This window comes from Columba livia, chromosome 3 (genome assembly GCF_036013475.1).
Source record: "Columba livia isolate bColLiv1 breed racing homer chromosome 3, bColLiv1.pat.W.v2, whole genome shotgun sequence".
In the NCBI taxonomy this organism is placed as follows: domain Eukaryota; kingdom Metazoa; phylum Chordata; class Aves; order Columbiformes; family Columbidae; genus Columba; species Columba livia.
Genome location: NC_088604.1, coordinates 33,012,105 through 33,024,168, shown reverse-complemented (window position 1 = coordinate 33,024,168; position 12,064 = coordinate 33,012,105). Strand labels below are relative to the sequence as shown.

At 37.2% G+C, this 12,064-nt stretch overlaps 1 long non-coding RNA gene across 2 annotated transcripts; it reads right to left on the bottom strand.

Moving 5' to 3' along the window:
- Window positions 1-526: 526 nt before the first annotated feature.
- LOC135578997 (uncharacterized) lies at window positions 527-11,142 on the bottom strand. 2 transcript variants are annotated; one of them, XR_010471203.1, is made up of 4 exons: window positions 10,884-11,136; window positions 7,312-7,525; window positions 5,777-6,685; window positions 527-3,172 (listed from the first exon to the last, which is right to left on the bottom strand). It is a non-coding gene; the product is annotated as an uncharacterized LOC135578997 (long non-coding RNA). The 2 variants fall into 2 exon arrangements; XR_010471202.1 differs by having other exon boundaries at window positions 5,777-7,525; window positions 10,884-11,142.
- Between the last annotated feature and the right edge of the window lie 922 nt (window positions 11,143-12,064).

Below are 12,064 nucleotides of genomic sequence, written 5' to 3'. Positions count from 1 at the left end.
TAAGTACCCTGTAGTCAAGACTCAGCTGCACTGTGGACTGGAAGTCACATAATGAAACTGTTTCTTTTTTACTCTGTGCCTTCCCCTGTAACTCCTACTATTTGGGCTGCTTCCATGGCCGCTACTGAACTATTCATAGAAATATGAATTATAACTCCAAGAATTTTTCCTGAGCAGTAGTCTCTAACTCAGAGTCCTTCACCAAATATGTGTGTGTGTGTGCATGCAGGTAGCTAGTTTAGTTATTTATGGTATATTTAGTTATTTTTCTCTCTGTACTTTGCTATTCACGCATTGTCACTGATTTTCATAACTCAGTTTACTCCCATCATGACATAGCATGTGTACTAGTTTAATACTTTTAATTTTATTTTTTTTTCATAGTGGTTTTGTCTTGAGGAATACAAATGCCAAGAATGTGTATTTGGCATTTACTAAGAAAATTTTTTATAAAAGAAAAATTATCTACAACTCCTTTTTAAATTTGAAAATCAAGATCTTGTTAATGAGCTTTAAACACATTTTTCAAACACAGTCTTTCACATTTAGCCTAGTCAACCTGTGTTATCTTTCTGCACTGCCTTTTCATTCTGCTTTGAGTCACCATATGCTTATGATAGTAACCGAATAGTTGCTGGATACAGATGATATGTGTTTTTTCTGTCTGCTTAACCATTGTGGACTCAAAGCTTTGCTTTCCAGTTTTTACAATGTTCCTGTGTGATTTAAGGCATGTCACATTTTTCTTAGTTCCTGTTCTGTTTACTGGGGTTAATAAGTAAATGAAGGTAAAATGAGAGACAAGATATGCTCATGAGCTAAGGGGAATGGGAGCCATGTATGTCATGAAATGTAAAATGAAAGTTATAGAAGATATTCTTTAAGATTGTAGTCTCAGATTCATCAGTTAAGTTCCAAAGTTCATTTATATCTACCTGACTAACCATCCTGAAAATGACAGCTTACACTATTACAGTGAGTGTGATAGTATTATTTATTCCACAAGGTGATAAGCACTTTCAGTGGTTACTATGTGTTCAGGTATATAAATGTTCAAATAATTAAGTTAATGTTGATTTTTGCCTTCAAAAATTTTAATTGTGCTTCCACTGCAATTACTTTTTTTCTAGAAACCATAATCAAATTATTTGAACACTAGCCCACTGATCTGATCTTTAATCAAAGCAGCACAAATACTAGTACATGCAGTTACTTCAGGACCTTTTGATAGGAGTTTTGATTACTTGGCTGTGTGCTTAGCACTAAGAAGGAAAGGGCATACATATTATTGATGCTACAAAACAATTCAAAGGAAACCCTACATTTTCTTATTAAAAATGTGTAGAGAATTTCCATAAGAATGAAATGTCTTTAGGGACATCACAAAGTACACAGGAATAGAGTTAATTCATGATAGATTTCAAGGAAAATTATAATGTGACAAAGTGTTTACCGCATTGCAAGGTAAATTTACAATTGCGGCTATATATATCAGAACATATTATTTATACTAAGAGACAGAAACTGTTCACTGAAGTGGACCAGCAGGGAGTCTATCAGTGGCACAGCTGGGATGATGGGCACTGCGTGCTAAGGAAGGGCAGATTGTAGGCTGCAGTAGGTCAGGAGCGTGGCCCTCATGTTTTATTTCTGATATCCTGATTTGGGGCTATGAAACAGGAATGTCCCAGACCAGTCCTGCCATGTGCTGGAAGAGATTCTTGTAGGAGGACAAACAGGAGGTCATTACAGTGCTGAAAATGTCATGTGCTTACATTAGAAAATTTGCATGTTCTTCTGGATCCGCTAAGGTCTTCAGCAGGAGTGCTGAAACAGCTGAAACAAGGAGATTTATGAGATCCAAGCTGCTACCCAGAGACACATGTGGAATTATTCTGAGGTGTTGCTCTCCAGTAATGTGTGGGTGTTATTAGGTAGTCTGGAAAGAAGGAGTTTAGCTGGAGGTCTGGCAAATTTCATTAATCTTAGCAGGTTTTTTAAGCTCATTACTGGAACTTCAGTGACCTTATGAAACTTGTGCCTTTCAACTGTTCCTAATTTGGCCTTGAATGTTCGCTTCAGTGTTATCCATTTAATCTCACACATTTCTCCTTGCTGTAATCTTTCAGACAGACTTCATTTGAAGCATACTTTGGAGTAGGATGTGGCAAAAAATGGGTTACAAGTACCTGTAATCGGCTGCCTTTCAAAATCAGCTTGTTAAAAGTAACTTGGATCTCTTTTTCAAAGAAACCAATGCCTATTTTCTCCTGGCCATGTTCCAGAAGAATAAATTTGATGCTCAAAGAACCTTTATTAAGTAGTATAGAAAGTCCAAAATTCCTTTTAGAAAGGAAACCTTAGGGAAATAACCCTGAACAGGGATGTTACTACTGTTGCTGCTGAATGTAACACCAGTGAAAATTCTGTAATGATTTGAAGTGGAGCAAATGAATATAGAAGCAGAAGAAATATATAGGGAGAGTTTAGAGATATTTTCTGGACCAAAAGAAAAGAAAATAAAAATAAAACAATGAACAAACAAACAACCCAACAACAACAACAACAACAACAACAACAAACTTTGAAAATCTAGGTAAAGATGTTAAAACACAAAAAAATAAAAATTCTCCAATATTTTTATCAAGTTTTACTAATTTTTTATGACAAAACAGGACTGTATGCAGAAAGGAAGTGAAAGAGAGTCCAGCATAAGTGAAGATAAATCTTCAATGGCACATACTAAATGGATTATTATCCTTCACACATTTTGGTATATTTTTGGATATTTGGTGAAAAACTGCCACATACTGAAAATAGAAGTTTTTTCTTCGTTATTTTATATAAAATATTTTCTATTGGTACGTAGAAACATCTAGAGATTTGTCAATCAAACAAACTGAGAGATTTGGCCATCTAGGTACAGAAAATGAATGAGAAGAAATTTCTCTGATATATGAGAAATATAACATATTATGCATCTTAACTCCCAAATGCTGCAAATAACATTTGACACAGAATAGCATAAAAGCTTATGTTTGCTTGAAACAGTATAGCTCAGATAATCTCATGGACTTCTCTTTCTGTAACTGGCACACAACAGCATAGATATGTAGCTGGATTCTGAGCAGCCACAATAAGAAAATACGGATCCTTGTGTGGTGAATTTGTACTAAAAAAAAAAAAAAAGAACAAAACATCAAAATAAATATATTACCAACATAAAGACTTCTAAAATTTATTTCATTTTAGATTCTTTTAGGTAATAGACATTAACTGAAATTCTAATAACAAAAAATTATCATCACAGTTGTCTAAAACAATTCAGCACTCCACAACCTTGAAAAGATATATTTTTATTTTGGGCAAAATATGGTGCTTTCTTTCAATTCTATGAAATTTAGATAAGAAAAAATAATTTCACTGCATGAGAGGACAATTTGAATTGTAGGATCAGAAAATAATTTAGGTTCAACAGGACCTCTGCAGGTCACCTTATCTATCCCTGTTCAGTAAAGGGCTAACTTCAAAGTAAGATCAAGTTGTTCAGGCCCCTATATTCAAATGGGAAAGGAATTGTGGTACAAGCAAAGAGAAACAGAAGGCTTTTGGGCCATTTCCTTTTTTTGTGTTCTGCTTGTTTTAAATGGAGGTTTCAGATGAGTTCACACCTCATATAGCTGTAAAGCTTCATGATATCAAATTCAGTAGTTGAAAAAGGAACGTAACCATCACTTCACCCAACCATATGTGTAACATAAACCTTAGGTCTTTTCTGACTTATTCTTTATTCAGACCTGCTACTTTATGGTTATTTGAAAAAGACCAAACAAACAAATAAATCAATGTTATTAAGTATTAGAACTAGCTAGGCGTGTTAAAGTACAACAGGAACTTTATATTGGAAAACTTTGTCTAATGTTGCTCCCTCCTACTTCAGCTTATATTCAGTGAGGATTACCTGAGGAAATTATTTTAAAGCAAATTATTTTAAAGGACTGTAAGTCACACAAAATACAGACAGTGTGTCTGACAGAGCATTAAGGTTATTCGTACACACTTGTTCTTCATAATGACCAATGTTACACAATCAAAATTACTTTAAAGCCCTGCTAGTCTCTAACTCTTAACTTCTGAAAGAGAGAAGGCTCAGCTCTTCTGGGAAAGCAATAAGGTTAGAAAAGCAGTCTCTCCTGTGCTCCACCATTCAGGGCTGGTCCCTCACCCCAGATATATCCTCAGCCCAGCAGCTTTCAAAGTCTTCCTGAGTTGCATCAGTGTTCACATTGTCCCACCTGAGCTGTGAGGTGATTTCTTCCAAGCACCTCCAAAGGCTGATTCTTGGCCTCAGTCCTGTCCATGTCCCAGGAGCCTCCCAGCCCTGATGCATGTTGCCACCTCCCTGCTTGCTGAGTCTATGGATTCCCTCTGCATACCAATGTTGGGCTGCTTCCCAGGAAGGTGCAACCTCCCCTCTCACCAGATGTTTCTACCCGAGCCAGAATATGACAGATGGGATAAGGCCACCTTCTACCTTGCTCAGCAACATGTCTTTAGTGAAGCAGAACATATGGTGCACATACAGTAAACAAAGCAAAAACTAAAGCTTTATACTGTCTGTCACAATGTGCGAAAACATGGAAACTCTAACATGAGCTAGAATATCTCTTTTAGAAAGACTGGACTGCTAGTGGAGTTGGCTTTGGCAATAACATTTCAATCCAAAATTACTTCCCCCTGCCCCGAAACAGTGTGGGAGTATTTGGAGCCAACATTTGGGTTTGTACCTGGGGGAGGGGTAGGGAGAGAGAAGAAAGCATTCATTGTTCAGTTTAGTGTCTGGTAGTTCTGTCAATAAGCAATGAATGAGAAAAATATTTGCTGCTACAAAGAATTAATCGATTACTGATTAACTCTTATTCAATTTAAATTTAAATCAGGTGACTGTAGTTCAAAGTTTCGTGCCAGCCAAACTATTTCCAAGACTATGTGTTCATCAGAAAGTGAGAAATCAAGTAGAAAAGTTTTAGAACAAGATTTCAAATTGTGTTTACATATGTTGTTTGCCAGTCATTTTGCATGAATAAAAGAATTCTGAAGAAAATATAATTAAATAAAGAAACATTTATATGGTAAGTATAAATGAAAGCAAATTCACTGTCTTAAAAGAACTTTCAACTTTCATAACATTTGATTTTCTGTAGTAGGATGAAACCTGGTGCATAAACATGTAACCAAAAGTGCTCCATTTGAGAGGTTACCTCTTCCAAGTTGACTGCAAGGTCATTTCAAGGCTGTGTTTTTCACTTATCTTTGGTGTGAGATGGAATTTAGGAGTCTATCTGAACTCCACTGTCATTTAAACTACTGCATTTTAACTTACAGCTGGGATGCTCCAACACCACATTCTGGCATGGGGGTTATATCACTAAGGTGAAATGATTACTTAATTGTGTGTGATGATACATCTATACTCTAAAATTAATTTTTGCTACAGAAAAAGGAGGAACAAGGTGCTGACAGGTTGTACACTTCAGCTGGTGCACTTCTCTGCTGTGTGGGAGAGCTACGATCAAGCCTTGACATCGGTTCTTACTTAGTCACGTTTGGTAACTGAAACAGCTCCAAAAGACAGAAACAAAGCAGATGCTTTATAGAAGCAAATCAGTAGAGCAGGCAAATGAGAACTATAAGATGCCTGAGTCCCAGTTTCTCAACTGAATAAAGTACAACAAAGATTTCAATCCATGCCAGGAGATCTCTGGAGACTGCTTACCAATTTTGGGCACAGCATCTCATCTTCCACCTCTTCCCTTCCCCCTCTTTTTCATAAATTCTTGTCCAAATAGAGCACAGAGCAAAGGTATTGCCTCAGACTTGCACTTTGCAAATGGCTCGTGAAATCTGTTGAAGTGTATCCTGAGACTAGCATTCAAAGGAGGGTGTGAAAAGAAAAGGAGACATTGAACCATATTTTACAAGATTTGTTTGGAAACAATAAATAAATAAATAAATAAATAAATAAATGGCAGAAACAAGCCTTTCCTAACAAACATCAACATCTCAGTGTTTATCAAGAACTCTAATGATTCTCTAAACCACTTCTAAATAAAATTATTCCAGTATTAAATGCTTTAGTAAGTGCCTTATTACAAATCTAATTATGTTGCATCATCAATGAAAGTCAAAGTCAAAAAATCACTGAAGATATTTTTGAGTGAAAATGACAAACCATTGAGGTGAATTCCCAAGGTGGTTGACAGAATTACCCTCTCTTTGTTCTTCAGCTCAAGAATGAATGCAATTCTGAATACAGAATCTCAGAATCACAGAACCACAGAATGGTTGGGGTTGGAAGGCACCTCTGCAGATGATCTAGTCCACCCCCACTGCTAAAGCAGGTTCACCTAGAGCAGGTTGCACAGAACTGTGCCCAAAGATTCCACAACCTCTCTGTTCCAGTCTTATGCCATCCTCAACATAAAGAAGTTTCTCCTCATATTCAGATGCAACTTCTTGCGTTTCAGTTTGTGACCATTGCTCCTTATCCTATCATTGTGCAACCCTGAAGAGTCTGGCCCTGTCTTCTTGACACCCGCTCTGAAGATATTTATAAGCATTCATAAGATCCGCTCTCAGCCTTCTCTTCTCCAGGCTAAATAGACGCAGCTGTCTCAGCCTTTCCCTGTAAGAAAGATGGTCCAGATACACATCAGCCAAACACAGAGAATGCAATTGGGAAAAAAAAAAAGGGCTTTACACATCAGCTTTTGGGTGAAATGTAAAGTCTTTTCGCAAACAGGAGAATGCTCTGGATTTTCCAGTGATCCCTTTTGACCCAAATGCTATGAAAGAAAAACAAAACAAAAACAAACTATGAATCAGATAACTCCTAAGTAATGGCCATTCAAATGGAATGTTTTCTTAATCTGACTATTTCTGTAATGCTGTCAAATCAGCGGGTCATATTTTCCTGGTACAGTTTGTCCTTTATTTACTTTTTACTCTTCTGGAAGTTTTCAATATTAAATTATACCTACATTTGCATTAATGGAAACATTTTCCTGAGAAAATAAATGTGATTGACTGGACACTATTTGCCATGCTGGTCGTCTTCTGTTTTTGAGTTTGATTTACCTCTCTTCAGTCAGCAGGGCTGTTCCAAGAATTTTTAAGTGTTATTATCAGTCATTTGGAAAGGTTATTACTTCACTGTGTTACTACTTAATTTACATACAATCTGGTCCAACTAGTTGTAATTGATCTAATTGTCTGGGTATTGCCTTTCTTGTTCTTTGATAAATGCCCCACCTGCCAAAAAGGTTTTTCCAGGGAAAAAAGGATAAAAGGAAGGTAAGATGCTGACAACTGCAAATGTGCTGAAAACTATCACAGAGAAATAAGTATTCCCTTTTTGTGCCTCTTCCCTCCATGGTCTGCAGTTTATGTAACACAGTGTCAAATGGATTGTGGTCTGTAGAGAGGACTGAAAAGCTTCAGGACAGCCAAAGAAGAGTTCTTACTTCTGGAAAAAAAAAAAAAATAAATAAATAAAATAAAAGCACGATGACAACAGAATCATTTTCTTTAAAAAAAGTTACAGTTCAATTTTTCAGTGAAGAAAAAAGGAAAAAAGCCAAGTAATTCTGTTTGACTGAAACTGGTTTTTTGTTGAGAGAAAAAAAAAGGACTTTTCATAGCCAGCTCAAGCCTTCTCAGTAACGTAAACAAAATTGAACTTTGTTCAAGATGGAACGGCAAATCTTCAGTCACAAGAAGGGAAATAAGAGAAAAGGGGATTAACTGGAATTTGAGACATATGGTGAACTCGGCTTATCACTCCTTGGAAGATGGGAAAGAAATCTTAATGGGATGACTTTTCCTGGGAGCTCCTTCCCCTTTATGTCTGCCTGTATCTTGCCCCCTGTGCCCTCATCAACCCCTTCCAGCAGCAGCAACCACCACCAGGAGGACTTTCCACAGGCTTTTGTCTCACCTGGCTTTTCCCTTGCACCCAGGATCTGTGCCTGGGCACTGCAGTGTGTAGCCCCTCTTGTCCCTCTGCGTCAAGCACGCCTCGCTACACCATGCAGGGACAGGATTGGCCACGGTAGATCAAACAACCCACAGGTGGGGTCATGATCTTCTGAAGCTCAGTAGCGTAAGCAGAGCAGTGGTGAATCCATTCTGCAGCCATGGGCTGTGTCCACTGCCCTGCCACGGGACGGATGAAGACTCAGAGCTGATGCTTTGTCAGGAGACACAGCTGTGTGACTATAAAATCTGTGATTTGCAAACTCACGCAGAACGTAGGACACCTCAGTTAAACTGCTTAATTTCCCATAAATAAAAAAGTAAATAAAGAAGTATTAAATTCATTAAATTAAATTAAATTAAAGAGACTAAATTTTATCCCATCTTTAAACGTGAAATAAAAGGCCACCATAAAACAGCCTGTCACGGTTTCCTTGTAATTTCCTACTCACAGTAAAACTTTAATTGTACAGTGGTCTGTAGATGACTACATGTCATCAACATGAATAGTTAATGAATACTTAATAACGTTTATCTACTCACTACGAAAATTTTGTGTGGTTCTCTACCATCAATTACCAGTGCAGTTCAATTCTGGTCTAATTTATATGGGCTGGAAAGCTCCTCCCAGGTTGAACTGTGTTTCCAGCTGTGACAGGAAACCACAAGCTGTGTAAACAAATGGATATTTTGGTAAAGAAGATATCCAACTTTGGATTTAGTAATTGTTAAAACAAATAAGTACTCTGACCAATAATAGACAAAATTAATACAGATGAAGGATTTATGGAAAAGTTGCTTAAAGACACATTTTTAGCGTCTCATTGTAAGAGAAAGATTTTGTCATGTATTTTCCAAATTCCCATAGATTTTTTGAGAGATTCAGGATTACTTCCTCCTCTCAATGAATATTTTGCCTTCTGCAGAGGTTTCATGATTGCAGTGTTAAGATGTTCCAAGTGTTAAATTTGTGATAGTTTTGGCATGTATGTTTGATGCAGGATTAACAGTGAACAAGATGAACTGAATCTGTATTTTCATAGCTGGCAAATGTATCATATAATTTCAAAGGAAATCGTAGTTATACCACAGTTATGCGAAGTGAATATTAGACTATACTCTCAGATCCTTCTGCTACCTAATCTTTTCTTCTTTACTTCTCTGTTTGGACCACAGTTTGTAAAGTCAAGAGAAATTCATATGCATTTGAGAAGGCCTGAAGCTCAGATTCCTCTTATCAAAGAGCAGCATCTGCCCTCACGTTTCAGGCCTGTGGGAAAAGAAGCTGCATATCTGTAACTTTGACCAAGTGTTTTACTCTTGGCATCTGTTCTAGGAGAGGAAGCAATAAGACCTTTTTCACACTTAAAGCAAGTAGTACGGATGACACATAAAACTGAAATTCTTTTTCAAAGTAAAGTTGCTGATTTGTCTCTGTTTAACCACTTGGACACAGGTTCAAATAACGAACCCCACACACAGATCCATTCACAAGACCGGGGCCTTTCTTAGGGATGCAGTCCACAGAAACAGAGAGAAAGCTGATATTTTTAACAGATGGCTGACAAATACTGAGTATTTTCTCCTTTTCTCTGCTGTGTCCTCCCTACTACCATATAACTACACAATTGCAGCTGATTCATGCCATAGGATTGGTCCTATGGGCTGATGATCAAAAAAGAGGAAATCAATGACCTTGCATTAATTGTACTGTATTAATGCTAACTGTGGTGTGAATTAATGGCATATTAATAATAGCCTTAGTTCAAGTGTCAATATCTGAGTGCATTAAGGTCATGTTCTAGTCTATATCTTGTGCCTCTGCCCTAAAGATCCAGGACACTGATGGCATAATAGCCCTAAATCCATTCCCTTATCCTCTGGTACATATTTAAGGCACAAATCAGAAATTTCAAAGGAATTTCACAAGGCCTAGTTTCACATTTTTCCATATAAGCACCCTTAGTAATTGCCCTCCTTTAGGCTGATGCTGGTCAGAAGCCATGTCAGAGCTAGGGATGGAGCAGTCTGAGCTGAACAGATGTCATCAGCTCCTGGAGAAGATAAAGCACCTTCACAGGCTGGGACAGTACAGGAAACCTTGGGGAAGGGAAGGGAAGGGAAGGGAAGGGAAGGGAAGGGAAGGGAAGGGAAGGGAAGGGAAGGGAAGGGAAGGGAAGGGAAGGGAAGGGAAGGGAAGGGAAGGGAAGGGAAGGGAAGGGAAGGGAAGGGAAGGGAAGGGAAGGGAAGGGAAGGGAAGGGAAGGGAAGGGAAGGGAAAACCCCACAAACCACAGAAATTATGCCTGTTATGCTGAAGGTCTTTACTCATAAATCCTTACCACTACAAAATCAAGCTTCATAGAAATTTAAAACTAGTCAATTAGAAGATTTCACTTTCAAGAGGAAGAGGGCCAAGAGATTTTCAGAAATCAGCTTCATGTTGACATTGATTTTTTATGGAAAATTCATAGGTAGTATGATCCTGCATGGCACTGTAAAACCATCAGATATTAGCCAGGTAGTCAGGCAGAGAAATAGCTAAAGGGAGACAAATAAAAGCATAGCTTACATCCTTCTATTCATCTACAATTATTCCCACATATCTTGAACTCTGTTGACCCATGTATAGGCTATGTATGATCCAAGCTTTAACTATTTATTTCTGTACAGTGCCACATCTAGTATGTGGGTATATTTTCATAGAGAATAATATTTATCACCTGTTTGTACTCTTATTTAAACATAAGCTACTCGTGAAATTTTTAAAAGAATATACAATACAACTATTTGCCATAGTGCTTTGTAATAATTTCAAGAAATACCAGAGAATCAATGAGACAAACTTACAAGGACAGGCCATACGCAGAAGTCATGCTATTCCGTCTTGTTTCTAACAAATTAAAAGCAGACTGTTTAGTTCTACACCTAAGAAATAAAATTAAAAAAAAAAAAAAAGCAAAGCTCTGAAAAGCCAGAGGCTATTTCCCATCTGTTTCAGATAAGCTTTCTCAGATGACAGAAAGATGACTGCTCTAAAGAAAAGCTGTGATTTCAAAATAATAATACAGTTTATGTCAGAGGTAACAAATACATACTGATTGCATTTCTTATTGGATTGGCAATATGCTATTAGTGGACATGAACTTTAACCTGTGGTTTGCTAGTGTCTTTTGGCAAAAAGAGCTTAAGCTGGAGATCTCTCCCTGAACTTAGTTTGACCAAACACTGTGCGATTTACCTTATTAGGAAAGATGTCTGACAGCAGAGGCCACATCAGCATTCCAGATGAGAGCCATTCAACTTTGACCAGCTTATTGAAATTACAGTGTAAATTTTAAAATATGAGCATTTCATTTCCAATGCAAATTTCATTGCTTTATTTTAATTGCATCTTGGAAGACGAGCATTACAGATGTAATACACAGGTCTTTTTCCTCCTATATTTATCTTACATGTGTATAGATTTCTTCATACTTACAGTAAAAAAAAAAAAAAAAAAGAATAGTAGATATAAGTATAATATATTTAAAATAATGTCTTATGCAGATTCAAATTTTATGAGACCAGTCTTTTCCTCCTTCCTCATGCCTTACATGTTTAAAATCTGCTTGCAAGGAACATGAGCAAAGGCTATGTTTCTCTTAACGAAAAAAATCCAGTCATCACAATGTTCTGCTGCAGAAAACTCAAATAGGAACACATTTGCAGTCAATAGCCATATTTTGCAAACTGCCCAGCACACCAAAGTAAGGCAAGTTTTCTGCAAGGTATTTCAGTAGTGGAATTTCTACTCATAAAAATGGAGTATGGATTAATAGGTTTTATTGCACTCATGGATGTTAAAGAAAAATTTTGAGACCATTAGCCTCCAAGACAGAAAATGCCTCAGAGTGTTTCTTTTCTGTGATGCCCCTCAAGTAATTACTGAGTTTTTTCAGCACAAATATTACAAGACCTTTAAGGAGATCTGGGAAAGGAAGAGCAGAAGAGACAGGTTTTCTCATTGCCAGACTGTCTGACCTGTCCTT